The 19,929-nt window shown below is 40.7% G+C and overlaps 1 long non-coding RNA gene across 2 annotated transcripts; it reads right to left on the reverse strand.

Moving 5' to 3' along the window:
• Nucleotides 1-6,889: 6,889 nt before the first annotated feature.
• Nucleotides 6,890-19,792, reverse strand: LOC124076841 (uncharacterized). Of its 2 annotated transcripts, XR_009224601.1 has the most exons (5): nucleotides 19,411-19,792; nucleotides 18,921-19,230; nucleotides 17,439-17,482; nucleotides 7,933-8,074; nucleotides 6,890-7,020 (listed from the first exon to the last, which is right to left on the reverse strand). It is a non-coding gene; the product is annotated as an uncharacterized LOC124076841 (long non-coding RNA). The 2 variants fall into 2 exon arrangements; XR_006846481.2 differs by lacking the exons at nucleotides 6,890-7,020; nucleotides 7,933-8,074 and having other exon boundaries at nucleotides 16,642-17,482.
• Between the last annotated feature and the right edge of the window lie 137 nt (nucleotides 19,793-19,929).

Here is a 19,929-nt window from a genome sequence, read left to right on the forward strand (position 1 = left end):
CCTCCATGGGCAGTGCTCTCACTTCTCAATTATCATCCCTTCTATGTGGTCTCTAGACCTTAAAATGTTTGGTCCCTTCCAGCAGCTCAGGGGGCTGAGGCAGGAGGATCACAGATTTGAGGTCAGTCTCAGCAATTTAGCAAGGCCCTAAGCAACTTAGCAAGGTCCTGTCTCAAAAAAAAATTTTTTAAAGGGCTGGGGGTGTGGTGCAGTGGTTAAGCTCCTCTGGGTTCAATATCATGTACCCCCCAAAAAAATTGTTCCCTCAAGGTCCTAATTCAATCTTTCTAAGGAAAAGAAGTTTTCCTATTAGGTTCATGAATCATCACTTGAAATTGTAAAATGTTATGTATTTGGAGTGGGGGCTAACCACAGATTTCTTTGAATTCTCAAAGAGGACAGTATCCCCCAAAAGTTAAGAACTACTGCACTGAAGTTGATATAGTTTTGTTTGAAGATTATTTGTATTTTAGCAGAACAACCACAGAAATAATCCCTTAACCAAATGAATACTGTAATAAAAGAAAAGTAGTCTCTACTGGGGGTACATATTATTTGGGAGACAATTTGGGGGTGCCTTACCATATTGTATGGATAGCTACTTATTTTTCTGCTCTATTTAATAATGGTGACCAAGGGATTTATGTCCTCAGTGCCACCTGTCTAGACTGCACTTAGTGACATTCTAACAAGTAGAATATGATCAAAGTGATGGGATGTCATTTCTGTTATTAGATTACGACAGATTGAGATTTCTATTCTTCTGGTACTCTCACATGCTCACTGTGATGGGCTACTGCCATATTGTGTGGAAGAAGCTCTATGGGGTGGCCCAAATGGCAAGAAATAAAGGGAGGCCTCCAGCCACCAGCAAGGAAGTGACTACTGACTTCAACAACCCACAAAGAATGGAGTCTTGACAACAACCACATGAACTTGGAAGTAGATCCTCCCTGAGAGTCTTCAAATAAGTCTGGCATCCCCACTTAACACCTTGATTATTTCACCGTAAGAAACCCTGAAGCAGAACAGTCAGCTAAGCCATGTCTGGATTCCTGAAAATGCATGTTTTAAGTTTCCAAGTTTGGGGGTAATTTCTTAACTTGTGATGAAACATAATTAATTCACCTTCCAAGAGGTAACCACTATCCTAGATGTGCTGTTTATTATTAACATATGTGGCTTTTTTTCTTTTCTTTTTTTTTTTTTTTTTGATACTGGGGATTGAACTCAGGGGCACTGGAGCACTGAGCCACATACCCGGCACTATTTTGTATTTTATTTAGTGACAGGGTCTCACTGAGTTGCTTAGTGCCTCACAGTTGCTGAGGCAGGCTTTGAAATCATGATCCTCCCATCTCAGCCTCTCGAGCCCCATATATGTTTTTATATGTGCATATCTGCATGCATCATTTACATGCTTGTGTATCCATACAAATTGTAAAAATGTCTTACATATATGTGTATATATATGAATTGTAAGAATGTTATTATAATACTTTATCCTTCTGGAACCAGGTTTCCCTTTATTCATTTTCCCACAGTGCCTAAAGGTTCTTGGCCCTTTTTAGAGGTCTTTATCTCTGTGGCTGTGAGTTTTGGTGTCTTTCTCAGCTCCATACTTTGTTTTCTCTTTAGTTTACCTGAGCCATTCCAAGCCAGGGAATTAAGGCTGATCCTACCTTATATGAAGCCCAGCTTCTTACTCCAAACCAAACCCAGGCATGGGTTCTTCAACATTAGGTGGGCCTCTACACATACCTGGGCCATCACTTTGACTTCTTTTGATAATTGTGCTTTCTAAATCAGTGTATATATTAAAGTTTTATGAGGATAACAATTACCCATAGACCTTGTTAAAATGTGATTTTGATTTACTAAGTCCAAAAAGAGCTTGCAATTCTGTATTTTTACAATAGTTTTAAGTATTGCTGATGCCATTTTCCCCCCCAAAGGCATAAACAGAGTTGTTTTTTGGTTTTGTTTTTGTTTTTTTAGGAAAATAGAGACACATTCAAAGGAGAATGGAAGCAATCTCAAGAGAGACAGATACCTTTGGGGTAAAGCAAGGAATAGACATTTGAAGGAGAATGCAGGCCCATTTCCAGAGGGAGAGACAGCTATTCATTGGTGTGGGGTGTTAATCTGTATAGAGGAATGATTACTAGGGACTAGACTAGAGATGGAGTCAGAGCAGAGTTAACAAAATTTTGTATCAGTTTTACTTGCATTTGCACATTGCCTGATTTTACATTTTATAGTCAAAGGCATGGATCAAGGTTATTGACAAAGAGCATGAGCTGGGTTGGTTAGGAATTGCAACGATTCATGGGCACTTTCTGTATTTCAATGATTTATGGGTATTTCATGAATTTCAATGATTCATGAGTGCTTCCTTTGAGACTCATTATATCTCTCCCTTATCCCAATCCCTCTTTCACTTTTCACCCCTGAGACATAGATCCCTTAATCTTAAGGGTTAATAAGGGGTAAAGATATACCTTCTATGGCTGCTTCAGGCTGGCAAGGATCAATGGCCCTGTGTAACCAGGGATATAGAATCTTTGCCTGCCTGTATAATGGGAACAGAGAAGAGAGTGGTCTCAGTTGTTGGGATGGGTTGGAATCCTCACATTGCAATCAAAATTAATGCCTTCAAGTTCCATGTTGGCACCAAGAGATGTCACAGGAGAAGAGCTGTCTCCAAAGAAGGGTATAAGGAGTTCTTAGAGAGATGGGAAAACTTGGCCCAGGACCAGGATTCTTGGCGTACATGATAGAAAAGAATTTTAGCATATATCAGTCAAAGGCATATACAGAGGTTTATTTAAGAAAGTAGGGATATACTCCAGGGAGAATGGGGGCCATCTCAAGAGAGTAATGCCTTTGGGGGTGAAGCAATGAATACACATTCAGGGGAGAATGTGGGACAACTTGAGAATGAGAGATGCTGTTGATATGTGGGCCACGTTTAATAGCAAGGTTTTAGAAGCTAGATATCCATCTATCTCTTTACAAAAATTGTTTTAACTAGGCAATATATATTGGATAGAAATACAGGAACTTAAAATACTCTTACCCAATGATGGAATATGATAGCTTTCCAAGAAGGTAAGGTAGGCCCCAAAACAAAGCAAAACAAAAAACCCAAACACAAATAATGTAACAAAACATTTTATTCAGTGTTTTTAAATATAAAGTGAGCCAAAGAAAGGAAACAACAGATTAGAGTAGGAATTAATGGAATAGATAATAGAAAACAATTGAGAAATACAGTGAAACCAAAAGTTGGTTCTTTGAAAAAATCCACAAAATTGTCAAACTTTTAGCTAGATAGACCAGGGAAAAAAAAGAAGACTCAGATTATTAGAATCAGAAATGAAAGAGGGAACATTACTACTGACCTGACAGAAATTAATTATCAGGGAATACTCTGAATAATTGTATGCCAATAATAGATGAAATGGACAAATTCCTAGAAAGGTGCAAACCACTGAAACTGATTCTAGAAGAAAAGATAAATGTTAATAGACATATAACAAATGAAGAGATTCAATTAGTATAGGTTGAGTATACTTAATCAAAAAATCTGAAATCAAAAGCAGTCTAAAATTCAAAACCTTTTTGTCACTGACGTGATGCCAACAAGTGGGAAATTCCACATCATGAAACTTTGTTTCATATACAACACTATTAAAAATATTATAAAATTTCCTTCAGGCTATTTGTGTAAGGTATATATGAAACATAAGTTTATTCATGTTTAGACTTGTGTTCCATCCCCAAGATACATTATTAGGTATATGTTTTAGTCAGCTTTTAATCACTGTGACTGAAATACCTGACAAGAATAACTTATAGGAAGAAAAGTTTATTTTGGTCTATTGTTTCAGAGGTCACAATCTATGGATGCCTGACTCCATTGCTCTGGGTCTGAGATGAGCCGGAACCTCATTGCAGAAGGGTGTTCTAGAAGAAATCTGCTCAGCTCATGGCAGCTGAGAGGCAGAGCAAGAAGGTGGAGCCAGGGGGACAAGATATAATTCCCAAGGGCATGCCCACAGTAACCTACCTCCTCCAACCACACTCCACCTGCCTAGTTACCACACAGTCCATTCAAATTATTAATCCATCAAGTGGGTTAATCTGCTAATTAGGTTACAACTTTCATAATTTAATTACTTCACCTCTGAACATTTCTACATTGAACAGGAGCTTTGGGAAGATACCTCATATCCAAACCATAACAGTATATGCAGATATTTCAACATCCAGAAAATAATTGAAACCCAAAACACTTCTGGTCTCAAGCATTTCTGATAAAGGATGCTCAATGTGTAATTTTTTTATAACTTTATTTTATTTATTAATTTTTTATGTGGTGATGAGGCCTCACACATGCTAGGCAAACACACTGAGCCACAACCCCAGCCCCAACGTGTAATTTTTAAAAAATTGCCAACCAACAAAATCCCAGGCCTTGATGTTTCACCACTGAGTTATAACAAACATTCAAAGAACTAACACTAATTCTTTGCAAACTTTCTCTAAAGTAGAAGAGGATGGAACATTTCCCAATCCACTTTAAGAGGGCAGTATTACCCTGATACCCAAATTTAATAAAGATATCACAAGAAAACTACCAAGATATCTTATGAATATAGGTGAAAAATCTAAAATGAAGCACTAGAAAATGAATCAACAACACAAAGAAAGAACTATGCATTATGAAAAGTGGGATTTTTATCCTAGGAATACAGGCTGGCTTAACATATACAAATCAATTAATATAATAAGCCACAGCAATTGAATTAAAAATCCAAATTACACAATCATCTTAGATGGAACATAAGTCATTTGATTAAACCCAAAACCCTTTCATGATAAAAATACTCAACATGGGGCTGGGGTTGTGGCTCAGCAATATAGCACTCACTTATCACGTGTGAGGCCCTGGGTTCGATCCTCAGCACCACATAAAAATAAATAAAATAAAATAAAGGTATCGTGTCCAACTACAACTAAAAAATAAATATTAAAAAATACTCAACAAACTAGAAATAGAAGGAAATTTCCTCAACTTCTTGAAGGGTATCTATAAAAATCCCACAGCTAACTTCATACTAAATGATGAAAGAAGAACTTCTTTAAAATTAGGAACAGGATATCAGCATCTCAACATTGTACTGTAGTTCTAACCCTAACCCCCCCCCAAAAAAAAGAATTGGTAATGAAGACAGTGTTGAATTGGCATAAGGATAGGCATATACATCAATGAAATAGAATTGAGAGTCCAGAAACAAAACCATATGCCTATGGTCAACTGGGTCAACTGATTTTTGACAAGGGCTACTAAGACCATTAATGAGGAAAAAACAAATAGTGTTGGGATAACTTTAGAGCCACATGTGAAAGAATGAAGTGGGACCATGCCTCACACCATATGCAACAATTAATTCAAATGGATCAAAAACAAAATAAGAGCTAAAAATAGAGGGCTGGGGCTCAGTGGTAGAGCACTTGCCTAGAACGTGTGAGGCACTGGGTTCAATCCTCAGCACCACATATGAATAAATAAAGTTTGTTTTTTTTAAAAAAAGAGCTAAAAATATAAAATTCTTTAAAAAATGTAGGGGTGCTGGGTGCAGTGGCATATGCCTGCAATCCTAGTGACTTGAAAGGCTAAGGTAGGACAATTTTAAATTTGAAGCCAGCCTTGGCAACTTAGTGATTCTGGCTCAAAATTTAAAAAAAATAAAAAGACTGGAGATGCAGCTCAATGGTAGAGTGCCCCTGTGTTCAATCCCTAGTTCTGAAAAAACAACAGCAACAACATTAAAACCCTTGGGGTAAATGTTCATGCCTTCAAATTGGGAAAAGATTGTTATTTATGCCACCAAAAGGATAAAAACGTAAGAAAAGCAAATAAATTGGATCTCATCAAAATTTTCAAAAACTGTGTTTCAAAGGATGCCATCATAAAAGTGAAAAAAAAGCTAATAGAATGGAATAAAATATTTGCATATCATTAATATAAGGGATTATTAGCTAGACTATAAAGAATGCTTAGGACTCAATAATAAAAAGACATATAATCCAATTTAAAATGGGAAAATGATCTGAATAGACTTTCCTTGGGGAAGATATGCAAATGGACAATATGCACATGAAAAATTGCTCAGCATCGCCAGGGAAATGCAAATCAAAACCACAATGAGAGGGCTGAGGTTGTGGCTCAGGGGTAGAGCACTTGTCTAGCATGCCTGGAGCACTGAGTATGATCCTCAGCACCACATGAAAAATAAAATAAAGATAGTGTCCAATTGAAACTAAAAAAATAAATATTAAAAAAACCACAATGAGATACACCTTCATACCCACTAGGATGACTGTAATTTAAAAAAACCAGATAACAAGAATGGGCTAGGAGATGAAGAAATTGGAACTCTGTACACTGCTGGTGGAAATGTCAATGATGCAGCTACTTTTAAAAACAGTCTGGCAGTTTCTGAAAAGGTAAAACATAAAGTTCTCACATGACCTAGCAACCTAGAAATTCCCCTCCTAGGTATATACCCAAGAGTAAGGAAAATATATATCCACATAAAAATTGTAGATGAGTATTTACAGCAGCATTATTAATAATAACCCAAAGATGGAAGCAACCAAATGTCCATTGACTGATCGGTGTGTAAACAAAATGTGGTGTATTCATGCAGAAAAGGTGGCTACCTATATTATTTGGAATATTATTTGGTTATAAAAAGGAGTCGAGTACTGATATATGTTACAACATAGATGAACCTTGAAAACATTATACTGTGTGAAAGAAGTCAGTTACACAGACCACATTTTCTATGATTCCATTTATTTGAAATGTCCAGAATAAGCAAATCTATAGGGACAGAAAGAAGACAAATGGGGCTGGGGATGTGGCTCAAGCGGTAGCGCGCTCGCCTGGCATGCGTGCGTCCCGGGTTCCATCCTCAGCACCACATACAAACAAAGATGTTGTATCTGCTGAATATTAAAAAATAAATATTAAAATTCTCTCTCTCTCTCTCTCTCTCTCTCTCTCTCTCTCTCTCTCTCTCGCTTAAAAAAAAAGAAGACAAATGGCTCTGGGGGGGGGAATAGAGAAGTGATAGCTAAAGAGTGGGGATTTCCTTTTGAGGTGGTGAAAATGTTGTAAAATGTGGGATTTTCCACATCTATAGATATTGTTAGACCAGGACGCAAGAAAAGACCACTGACTCCAATTAAAATCAAATTAAAGCAAGCTTATTATTTTGACTGGCCGGGCTGCCTCTCCCACTCAAAACCGCAGGATCAAGACAGCAGCCACATCTTTCCTGCAGCCCAGCTTTATAGCCCAGAAAGTTACACAAAGGGGGGTTACAGATAACAGAACTCTGACAAGCATAACACTAATGGTAGTTTACATTTTTGCTGGCCCCAACATCAGAATTTATGAAGGTCATTAGAGCCTCAGAGAGGGTCGTTATCTGGTCAGGGAAGGCAAAGATTTGTGAGGTGTCACTAAAGTTTCAGAGAGGGCTGCTATCTGGTCAGAGAGCCAGGCATGGGTGAGTTCAAGGCATGGGCAGGCATTCCAAGCAGGTTCAGAATTTGCAGTAATTTATAGTAAAGCCAAAATTAGCTTTTCATGGCTTTGTGGCGAGATGGCTCCCAATTTTAAGAAAAGATCAGGTTGGGTCTATCATTCCCCCCTTTTCTTATGTGTCCCTTTCAAATCTTTGATAGGGTAGGGGAAGAGCACTGAGGGAATTTTAATCCCTCAGGTAACAGTCTCCAACTTTTTTTTTTTAACTCACCCAAACCCGGTCTCCCTGATTTGACCTGACTTAATTAATTATTTATATTGACAGTCTATTTGTTTTTGGCTCCATTGTTGTAAGAAGAGGGGCTCACTTGTTTTGGCTTCTTCTGAGCTGAGAGGGGGTGACGTGAGGGGGCACGGCATGAGGGACATGAGCTTCCTTTTAGAAGTCAGTTCAGTTTGAAGTCTGGTTGGGGAAGAACAGGTTGTAAAGTCATCTGGGGATGGGTGCTTCTGTGAGAGAAACAAAAACCATGAGTACTGAATAAATGTTGTTGCAGCTGGAACATGTCACTGTTTAGAAGTTCCCTCACCAGGAGGTGTGAGGGCTGAGAAGTTAGTATATATATATATATATATATATATATATATATATATATATATATATATATATATTTACCAGGATAAGCTGTCTCCATAATAAGGCCAGAGTGGACAAGGCCTTTATATAGAAAAGTAAATCTTTAACAATTTTAAAGTTATCAGGAATGTAAACACAACATTAAACTTTTAGTGTTGCAGATGTCCTTTTCCATAAGATACAGTTTAATAATATCATCTGATCATGTAAAATCCTTTTACTAGTATGACCTCTGTGTCTAATAGAGAAACCTTTAATTCTGTTACTCAGGGCTGAACAATCATACTAGCAAACACCAAGCCTACCTGTGTAAGTTAGGAATATCTGTAGGCCTTAAACTAAAAATTACTCTGGTAGTTCCTCTTGATAGTCTCTTTTTATAGTCATCAAGCATTTTTGTCTGAGAATCCTTCTTTGTAGCCTCCAGTCTTACTTATTTTGGGGGGCTAACATAAGGTGTATATATTAAATTTATTATTATTATTATTATTATAATCATCATCATTATTATTTAAAATGCCCAGGAATGGCTGTGTTTTGGTTTTTAATGTCTTTGCTAAGTGTTTAAGATGAAGCAGTCAAACTGACTTTTGTTTCTATCTATTGTTAACAGTCAGCTGAGTTTTTATGGGAGTCATTCCTGGGGAAACTTGAGAGCAGCTTCTCAGTTCTGCTAGTGCCATTTGCGCTAGGATGGGTCCAGGTCTTGCTTGACCATGTGGCTTCCCTCGGAAGCATCAGGGATGTCTCCCTTCTCTGATGACCCTCCTCTTCATAGCAAATGCACTGATTAGCTTTCTGTTCTCCAGTGGTCTCATTAATCTCCCTGATCGGGAGGTTATGTGGCCCAGAGTTGCAAAGTTCTTTAGAGAAGTCCCCTGTTCCCTGGATTCAGACTGACTCAGAGGGCAAGAGCCAAATATTGGTTTTTCTGGCCCTTTTAATTTAACTTTAATTTTAAAACTTAATCTTAAACATCCAGCAAATAAATTTTAACAGCCTTATATTAAGAATACTGGGCTTTAATGTCTATAACTTTACAATTATTTCTTTTTTATTAATTGGGATCTGTATTATCCTATCTGTCTTGTAGGTGATGGCTTATTATCTTAAATTAACCCATGTTGTGTTCTTAAAGCAACACTTCTGTAAAACACTAACAGGGAATCTTTAGATCACTTATAAGGAAATTACAAAATAAAATTAACAAGAGTAAAAACACTTAGTTCATGTAATAGCTACCCTGAATTTTTGGCTGAGTTATACATTATATCCCCTGTTTGAGATCCTAGTAATCTTGACAGAAAAAAAACAACTTTTGAACATAACTTTAAATGAACTAAAATCTGGACTACTGCTTTCGTAGTCATTCTCACATGTAGTAGGATGGGACATAGAGCCTTATCTCAGGTAAGGCAGGGCTCTTTATAAATCTTAAGTGTTCTAGTTCTAAATCTGATCTTTGCTTTTTACATATCATTTTACAAAGTTTACATAAATTGTTTGAGGTCACATGAACATTAGCTAACACCATATGATATCACATTTAAAACATGAATTAAAGAAAGGCTGAAAGTTGCTGCAGTCTGTCTGGGCACAAAATAACCGAGCTGCCACAAAGCCTTGTAGGTTCAAACAGCAACTCTTTATTCCTGAACTCTCACCGGCACTCTACACACACTTCCAGGGAACACACTCCCTCCACCGAGCTCCCCGCGCCAATTCTCTCAGAACCCCTTGAGAACTCAACTGGGAACTCCAATGTAGCGGGCACCCGAGGCAGCAGGATCCGCCCTAATCCCGGAGCCACCCTATTCCTGGAGCAGGGTCACCTTTCAACCATTCCCTCTAGCAAAATGCCAGGCTTCATTCTGACTAAACTGTGGCTCTCAACAGAAAGTTTTTAACCTTTACATAGATTAGGCTCTCATTAACTTAAAAATACATTTAAATTGTTCCCCAATGTAAAAAGTAACATAAAACTTTACATATCTTATTGATAACAGGTAAATAAATCCCCAATATATTTTTTACCAAAAAACTTTAGAACACCAGCTTGATATAATGTTCTTTTAAAGCTTCTACTTACAGACTTGTATACCTGGAAGATATGAGCACATTAATAGCATCACAATTACATTGATGTTTTTATATTAACCAAGTTTAGCTTTTAAAGAAATGATAGTACACTGCTCTAAAATAACAGTTCTTCTTTAACCAGTTGTTTAATTTTTATGATTGCTTGCTCTAGAAAAAAATAAAACTTAACAAACACAATGTTATGGGTAAACTTATGTTTTAAGAAATTTTTGTCTTTTTAACACATGACTGATTGTAAAAACAAACTTATACAGACCTTAGTAAATCAATCAGATATCTAACAAAAGTACTCATGAATGAGTAATCCCATATCAAATTTACTTTACTTATTTATCAAAATATTAGACAAATGTATTGAACAGTGTTAACCAATTTTTTTCTTGTTGAAGGAAAAGTCCTAGAACCAAGGCATATTAGACATTTTATAGACATTAATATTTTATTAGTTTTTTTGAACACCTAGAAAAATTTGTAAGCTTAAATTTAAAGACATTTATTTTTATCTGTTTATCCAATTTAAATTGAACCATTTAAATTATGTGAATTAAAGATCTTTGGATCCATTTAAAAAAATTTTTATGAGTGCTCCTTATATATGTTAATTTATATATTATATATATGATATACGAACATATGTACATATAGACATACAACACATAACACAAGTGTGCACACATAACACAATAGTAAAGGCCTTATGGCTTTTTGCAGGTGAACTCTCCATTGCAATGTTTCAAAAACTCCACAGTTGGTGGAGAACTGGTCAGAGAAACATTAACCTAGGTCTGTAGGATCAAAATCATGAGCTCAAAAAAATACAGAATCTAAGAAAAAACAAGAGTCCTAGAAAAATGACTGGCCAGTAATTAGTAAATACCATACAATTTACCTTTTTTTCCCCTTAGGCCTCAGATCAGTCTCCTAATGAGCTTGCAGGCTTCTTTCATTTGCATTTCAACATAAATCATGGCTTAGGTCAGGAAGAAGCAGGGAAAACTACTATTCTGAGCAGACACCTCATGCCTAAGGCATTTTAACCATAAGTCATAATTTTCAGGTTCGGATGTTGAAAATTATGATACAAGTTTAAGATACAATTCAAAAAATTTTATACCTTTATATCTTGTTTTGTCAAAGGAAAAATTTTTTCCTACACTAGAAAAACTTGCTCACACACAACTGAAAATAGGATCTTACTTGATAATATAAAAGCTCTCATCAGAACAACTCCCTTCAGGATCATTAAGCTACTTTCTTTGCTCTGAAGTTCCTAAAGACAACCACACACTTCCATCTATATCCAAAATTAAGCTTTAAAATTTCCAAGACTCTCACTATTTAACGTCATTTTGATAAGCTAGACCAACCCCCAATCCAACACTTCCATTCCCAAGTCCTACACACTGAGGGGAAGAGATACCATACTATAATTTACTATCTTTGTCCAAATTAACACACTGGTACACATAGTGACATCTTCCCAGGATACCCAATTCAAAAATTGGTGAAAAAAAACTGAATGATTGGGGAGTCACTTTCCAACTTGGAAGTAGAGTTCTTTAGTTTTCCATCCTAAGTATTTAAGTTCTGTGGCATGAATTATCTGAAATCATAAACTAAACAATTACCTAAACCCAACTTTTAACTGCAACATTGTGCAATGCTTCAAAAACCCATTCAGATACCAGATTGTTACAATAAAACATCATCTTTTAGACACACATTCAGCCAAGATCATTCCCAAGAAACAATTTATAATATCAACACATTATTGTGCATGTCTTAAAGGGCCAGAAACAAACAAAGACACAGGACAGACAGACAGAAAGGAGCTCCAGACTATGGCTGACAGGAACCTTTAAAACAGAGCAGATAAGAGAAAAATCTCCCCAATTTTCTAACTCCCATTTGACTCCTACACCAGTGGCACCATAGATGTCCCTATGAGTGGACCAGATGTTTTCACAGAGGGGCAACTTGAAATATTAAATCAAGGGTCTTGGTGGCGATTTTACTGCATTTAGTGTTCCCTTTTCCTTTTTCTCTCTTTTTTTTAAGTAGACAGAGGTGGCATAATCCTTACAGTGCAGGGAAGGAAGGCAGGAATTCCCCGAAGCAATAGGGCTGCTGGGAGTCCCTCAGTCCCTCCTTTTACTTACAGGATTAGCTCCTATGGTTCGGTTCCACCCAGGCACGCTCCATATCTCCTAACATTTCAGTAGTCAGCCCTCAAAAAGTTCCTTGGGGGCTCCTTTAAAGTTCCCTGAGGTGTCAAAATTTGTAACTGAAAGTTCGGTTCCTGTCCTCGAAGCCAATTAATGCCAATTTAATAATGAGGACAGGGTTTTGAGAAAAAAGAAAAAGGGAGGTTTATTGCTTTGCTAACAAAGGAGAAACACAGGGGACTCTGCCCCAAAGGTTGTGACTCTCTTGATCTGGAGGGGCAAGGGGTTTTAAAGGAGTTTCACTTGTTAATCTGGGAGTTGCTCAGTTCTTAGATCCCCAGCAGGCATTGCCGTCTGCAAGGGTGTGCTCCAGCAGCCAGCTAGGAGCTTCTCTCATCCTGCTTAACAAAGGGGGGTAAAGTTCATCGAAGTTCCTTAAAACACAGTCCAAAGGGGTGTCAGGCTTACTTGCTTTATTACCCATTTTCACGTCCAATATCCTTAAGTTTTTACCACAGAAGTCACACAACAAAAGGCACAAAAACAAACAAACAAAAAACATATAGAACACAGAACAAAACACAAGAAAACAGAAACCCGGCATCGAAACAGAAAAACAGAGGAGCAATGCAACATCTTGCTAAAGCTCCTGGGGTAGAAGCGCATGCGTGCCCATTGGCACCTCTCTACCCTTCCAGAGAAATTCCCTACAGAACAGAGGACAGAACGATTTCTTGTTATTGTCCCGGACAGGAGAATATGTGAGCCTCGCCAAGCCACCTCTCTGTCTTCAGAAGAGATCTCCCTTAACCAGATACCAGATGTTATAAAGGCACCACTTACCTATGGAGGCCTCCTCCACCAGGTGCTTGCTAATAGTTTTAGTGCGGCAGTTCACTGCAGTGCTCCGGGGACCAAAGGCTCACCCTGGGGCCTTGGAACGTCTCAAGGTGCGCACCCCCTAGAGTGGCTCTCCAGCCTGGAGCCTTGGAGCGAAGGCCGGCTTTAGAATTTCCAGCAGTCTGGTCTTGTGATCTGGTCTGGCAGGGTCATCTCGCTGGGGCCCCCAAAATGTTAGACCAGGATGCAAGAAAAGACCACTGACTCCAATTAAAATCAAATTGAAGCAAGCTTATTATTTCGACCGGCCGGGCTGCCTCTCCCACCCAAAACGGTGGGAAACAAGACAGCCACAGCAGCTTTCCTGCAGCCCAACTTTATAGCCCAGAAAGTTACAGATAACAGAACTCTGACAAGCATCACACTAATGGTAGTTTACATTTTTTGCTGGCCCCAAAATCAGAATTTATGAGGACCATTAGAGCCTCAGAGAGGGTCGTTATCTGGCCAGGGAAGGCCAAGATTTGTGAGGCATCACTAAGGTTTCAGAGAGGGCTACTATCTGGTCAGAGAGCCAGGCATGGGTGAGTTCAAGGCACAGGCAGGCATTCAAAGCAGGTTCAGAATTTGCAGTAATTTATAGTAAAACCGAAATTATCTTTTCATGGCCCTTCCTTGGACAGGCTTTGCTCTGAGGTAGAGGCTGGTTTTTCAGAAGCAAATGCTTATTTTGAGGGCAGCTAGCACATATTTTACTCATAACTATTGGCAGATGGCTGTGGATCCCTTCTGTTCCTAGGAATCACATCAGGACTAACGGCACTATGCATTTTCCAATACTGTAGCTAATCCTAACAAAGACGCTGTGCATTGTTATTAATAGGTAAAGAACAGACATAGAGAAGTTAAGTGGCTTGGGCTGAATCACATCGCAAAGTTAGAACTCCAAGCTCCTGTTATAGGGACAAATGAGGCAAGGCACCGAAGATAGCAGGAAACAGTTTTATTTGGCTGCAGCCAGGTTCAGAGGGTTCAGCCTTTGCTGTAATCAATCAATCCCCTGAACTCTGAGTTCAGGGAGTTTCAGAGTTTTATACCCAGCATGTAAGGGGAGGGGCTCAGAAGTTCACAGTCCGCAGAAGTTCACATAAAAGCAGCTTTTTCTTTCACTGTTCTGGGCATGTTAACTCTTCAAGGACAACACCTGAGAAGGGGAGAGCTTCTTCTCTTCTTTCTAGCCTCCCCCTGCCAGCTGTTACCATGGAACCCATTTGTAACTTATCTTAAAAATGTAGACATCTCTGTGAAGCCCCAGCTCAAGGCCAGAGGCCTTGTTTGCACATTTCTTCAAAGTACTATACTGGATACGTTTATGAAAAACTAGTAAGGGGGTGTCCAGCACCTGGAGTGCTAGTATCTTCTCGGCCAGTGGCCAAGTAAACAGGGCAACATGAAAATAGGAAGTTTATCTACAATGGACTCTTTTGCTGACAGTCCTAAAATCAGCCATGGTGAAGAGGGCTTTTCTGTGGAGAAAGGGGGTGCCACTGCACTCCCAGGGACTAACCTCGCCTTGGGCTCTGTTCTACACACCTGGCAGTTCCACAGATTTGTTCCTTTTTGTACTTTGGGCAACAGACTCCCTGGCTAACCAAGTGGGTCAGACTTGTCTTGCAGAGAAGTGAAGCAAATATTCCTTGGGATGATATTTTGCCATCTTTCTGTTTCTACTGGTTGGTAGGAGACCAGAGTGACCTCTAGTTGAAGAATGACCTTGGGCACATCTGTGAAAGTCTCTGGACTCTCAACTTGCTTTTCAGCAAAATTGAGAGAAGAATTATTGATGTTCCTACCCTAGAGAAACTGAGGATAAGGAAGGAAGAGATGGATTGGTGTATAGCACTCTAATCTACTCTCCATCATCCTTTATACAACTGGACACCACACCTAGCTAAGCACCATGATCATGTGAGGATCCATTAACAGTACAAATTCCATAGCTGAGAAGGTAGCTTGGTGATATAGTGCTTGCCTATCATGTGAAAAGCCTGGGTTTGATTGCAAACACTGAAAAAAAAAATTCTGAGGCTAAGAACTAGCTTACTTGCTTGAAATTCTCCTCCTTTCTCCAAGCCACCTAGCTCCCAATGTATTAGGAAATCCCCTTGAATTGAGCAGCAGCTACTTAAATACCCTCTCGCCTAACTTAAAGTCACCTTCGCTATAAGCTGGGAAGCATCACAGACTGTTGACTTTGAGTACTTCCTTGGACACACTATTCTTTCAATTTTGGCACTTATCACATAGTGCCTGTTATTTTTATCTGTTTCAAATCTTTGCCTCTTGTTTACTCAGTGAGCTACTGGAGGATAAAGACTGTGCTATATCTTTCTATCATTGCTCCACAAATATCAGCTCCATTAGTACACAGTGTATGTTCAATGAACATTTGTTGAATTGATGGAAATCTTGTAAGTGCAATTTCTAAAATAATTTCTTACTTATTTGGAGGGATGTTCTGCGTGCTTTGGAGGCTTTTGATTACTTGGGGGAAAAAACTAAACAAAGAGATGAGCCCTAGCTTCCAATCCTGGCCATGTCACAAACTCCCTTTGCAACATGCAGCAAGTCACTGGCCTTCTCTGGCACTGAGTTGCCTCATCTGTGAAACCTGGGCTACTGAGTAAACTTTCTGTTAGTGCTGGATTTGGGTTACACTCTATGGCAAGGGGCAGTCTTTTTTCCTACGTGAATTTTTTAATGCCCATGATACCTTTTTTTTTCCTGTAAGGACTACAAATTGATCCCAGTTTATGAAATGAGAAACTCAAATAGAGAGCAAGTGCATGCTTTGGGAAAGTTTCCATCGAGAGAGAGAGAGAGAGAGAGAGAGAGAGAGAGAGAGGTTGCTCACTCCTCACCCCCAAGTTTCTGGTTTTAACTGGACTCTTCCATCCCAGAATTGTTTAGTGTATGGGACTGTCAGCCATTTATTATACGCACACCCACTATCTCAACTATGAATGAGCCAGGGAAAAGCTACATTTTAGCTGGATTTCCTCTCTGCATACTACTAGCCAGGGCCAGAATGTCCACTGCCATGTCCACTGTCCTCTGAGGAGGAGATGAAGGACAGACATACCAGTCCTTGCCTTCATGGAGCATCTAGTTTACATGGGAAGCCAGTAGAAGAATGTGTGGGGAAAAGAAATGCTATCTTCTGTGAGGGATGACCTGGGAGCTAAGTGCTGCTTTAACATATCTCCAGTACCAAGAGTAGTGTCTGGTCCATAGATGATGCTCACCAAATGTATGAAAGTAGGCGAAAATTTCCATGACTTTCAAACTTTTTATTTCAAAGGGAAAAATCTCTTCTTAATGAAATTGTACCTGGAAGCTCACTACATGAAATGAATACAATACTGCCCTAGTTGAGGAGAGTTAAGGTTGAGTCCTTCCTGCTCTCTCCTCTGGGCACCAGAGAGGTTTCTCAGAACCCAATTGAAAAAATTATTGCTGTGTAGTCAGTGGAAATAAGGGGTAACTCATCTCTAGCTCCTTCTTCCAGGTTCACCTTATCCACCCACGATCTTAACAACAACAACAAAAAAAAATGGAAGTTTAAGGAATCTGGGCTTCTAAGGAATATTTGCATCTTAAGAAAAGATGCCAATCTCTCCTCTGCCCTTCCTCCAGGGGCTCCAATTAGTAAGAGCAGAAAGGAGGAATTTTTGAGTAACATTTCAGAGTTGGTCACAAATGTTTATCAAGGTAATGTTTGTTTAACTTAAGTAAAGTGGTCAAGTTTTCTAGAATTCAATAGAAACTTACTTGGTGTGCCCCTACAGACAGTCCTGATTACAATACAACATCAAACTCCCTGTGGAATCTGGTCAGTGAGTAGGTGGTGCTACCTTTGGCACCAGCGTACCCTTCATTTCCCTGACAGCTATTAACATTCCTGACCAAGTTCATGGTCAGTCTCTTACATATACAGCTGCCAAGAGAGGCTGCCTGGAGAACACATCTCTTCTCCATGACTGCGGGACTGTGACCTTCTGCTTGACCTGTCCTTTTTGTTTCCCCATTCATCAACAGGGCAAGGAGGGTGGTCAATACAAGAGGTGCTCACTTGTCAAGGTGGTCCAGAAAGCAAGGTATATCACAGATCTGCACCTGGAAGACAGTTTGGATAACATTGGTTTTTGAAGACATGTCAAAAGGATAAATCTCTCAAGGTTTTTTTTTTTTTTTTAATCATTATCTATCTCATGGCCCTTCAATTTAAATCTCTTTATCTGCCCCACAGACTGTCCCTCCTACAGGTGTCTGAGTGTTAGGGATCCCATTTGACAGCAAGGAAAACTGAGGGGTGAAAGGAGCTCCTCAGTCAGACAGCAAGTCACGAGAAGCTCCATCTTTTCCCTGACTGCCTGGCATAGTCACCTTGTCCACGTTTTCTTGGCCCTTGACTGATTGCCCTATCCTCAAAATCTAGCTCAGGCTTGACCCTGGCTAAGAGGACAGCCTTCCAGCTACTGCTGCCTTTCCACAACTGCTGCTAACTGTAACCCTGAATCCCAGCACCACCCACAGCTTCTGGTCTAATCATTTGTACTTAAGAAGTTGAGTTAGCATCCTGAAATCTGGTTTTGGGATCAAAACCACTCAAGGTTAGGGCTGGAGGGTACCTTAGAGATTAAGAAAAACTAAGACTGAGAGGATTTGCCAAAGGTCTCATAGTAAGTTATGAAAAAAACAGAGCTTCAAGCCAAAATTTCTTGTGTTCGCCACGTCTTCCTGGTGATATTCTGAGTCCCTCTGTTTTCTCTTTTGTCTATGCACTACTTCCCCTTTCCCTTCTGTCCCTCTATTCTTGTCTTACCAGAGAGAGGCTCTAGGGCTCCCTGCGCAGTATCTGTTCTCTGGAACCTTGGTGTTGAGTCATGGTGGGATTAATCACACAAAGAGGTGCAGAGCCCCACGGAGTCTGCTGTCCTCAGCTCTGAAATATTATTTAATCCCGACTAAATCATCCCTAACTTTTGTTCAGAAGTGAAAATGATGGCTCCCAGAGTTTAGGTGATATGCCCAAGGTCAGCCAGATAGGAAATGGACACCTCAGGAGCCCCTGCTGCGGCACTCTGCTCCAACTCCTGCTTCTGGTGTTGCCAAGGATCAGCAGGCTCTGAAGGCTGGCTGAGCCACAGGCAAGCCCAGGTCTTGCCTCCCAGCTTGGAGCAGCGTGACTGACTTTTGGAAATGCGTTATTCCTTTAGGTCTCCAAGCCTATATCTGCTCATTCGTGCGTGTGGCTCCCGTCTGAAATGTCGGGGTTGGTCGGGAGACAAAGCGTGTGCAGTTGGCTACCACTCAGTACTTTTGGAGGTATGCTTGGTACCTGCGGGGCACCCTAACCATTGTGAGGCAGGCCCTGCGGCTTGTGCCCAGCCCTACCTCTGCTGTACAGCCCGACACTGTGACGTGCTCAGGAGCGCTCAGGAGCGGTGAACCTGGAGGCCGCTTGGCCGCTCCAGGATTCACACTCTCCCGAGTTAGCGCTCGGGGCTTGAGTCTTCTGTCTGCCGTTCTCCCAGGACCCCAAAGTACCCACCGAACTCAGCAGGCCATTCTAGTGGCCGCGCCCATCTGGCCAGTAACTCCGGGGGCCCGGTGCTTCTCCAGAGAGGCATCCGACCCCCGTCCCCAGCGCTGGTTCTGGCGTTTGGGGACAAAGAGGTGAGAAGGGGTGGTGGGGTGCCTCTTCTGGGGTGCAAGCCAGTAAGCACATCTCCGCGCGTCCCTCACTGCCCAGCGAGCGCTGCCCAACTTCTGTATCCGCCGGACACTCTGCTCCAAGTCGCTCTCAGCACCGAAGACCAAGTGCCCTCGGGAAACTGCACTCACCACCTTGAGGGAGTCCCCTGAGAAAGGCAAGGAGCTCTGGTGGGTCTTCTAGGGATCTCCGGCAGAGGCCCCAGGGTGGGGGTACTTCGCCGATATGCCTCCCTACTACCCACGTCCCTTCAGAGACAGCAGCCGATGGCCCAGTAGGGAGCATTTTCCACGTCCTAGAAGACCCCGAGGACCGCGCCTGGAGGTACCTGCTCTCCACGAAGGGACCGGGCGGGGGTGAGCGGTAGTGAGCGCCTGGCAGAGGGAACCTGTTTGCTGGCCAGTTTGGAGGTAGGATGGGGTGGGGTTTGGAGATGGAGAAGCTTGAGAGAAGAAGTTGGGTTCCTCTCCCCCTTCCAAAAGAAGCCAAGTTGCAAGTGGGAAATTAGGCAGAGTGTAAACACAAACAACCTCAAAAAGAAGCCAAGAAAAGCGAAGCCAAAAGAAGCAAGCGCAACACTGTTACAAAACTGTCTGGTTTTGTAACAATTTCCCCGCTGCCGGCCAATGAGCAGCGTGGTGAGGAGTCACGTGGTACCGTTTTATATAACACTTTGCTGAGACAAGACAGTTATTAGGCGGCTCGGGGCGGCCGGCATGGAGCTGGCGGAGAAGCGGCAGGGGCCGGTGCGTGGTGGCACCGCGGCAGTGGCAGTCTCAGTTCTTTCCAGGCGCGACTCCTTGCTCCGTATTCCTGGTCCCTAGACGCCTCTTCCCCGCGCGGTCCT

The sequence above is a fragment of the Marmota monax genome, unplaced genomic scaffold (assembly GCF_021218885.2).
Source record: "Marmota monax isolate L192 unplaced genomic scaffold, Marmota_monax_Labrador192_F-V1.1 WCK01_AAM20220418_F8-fsc00155, whole genome shotgun sequence".
Taxonomy (NCBI): domain Eukaryota; kingdom Metazoa; phylum Chordata; class Mammalia; order Rodentia; family Sciuridae; genus Marmota; species Marmota monax.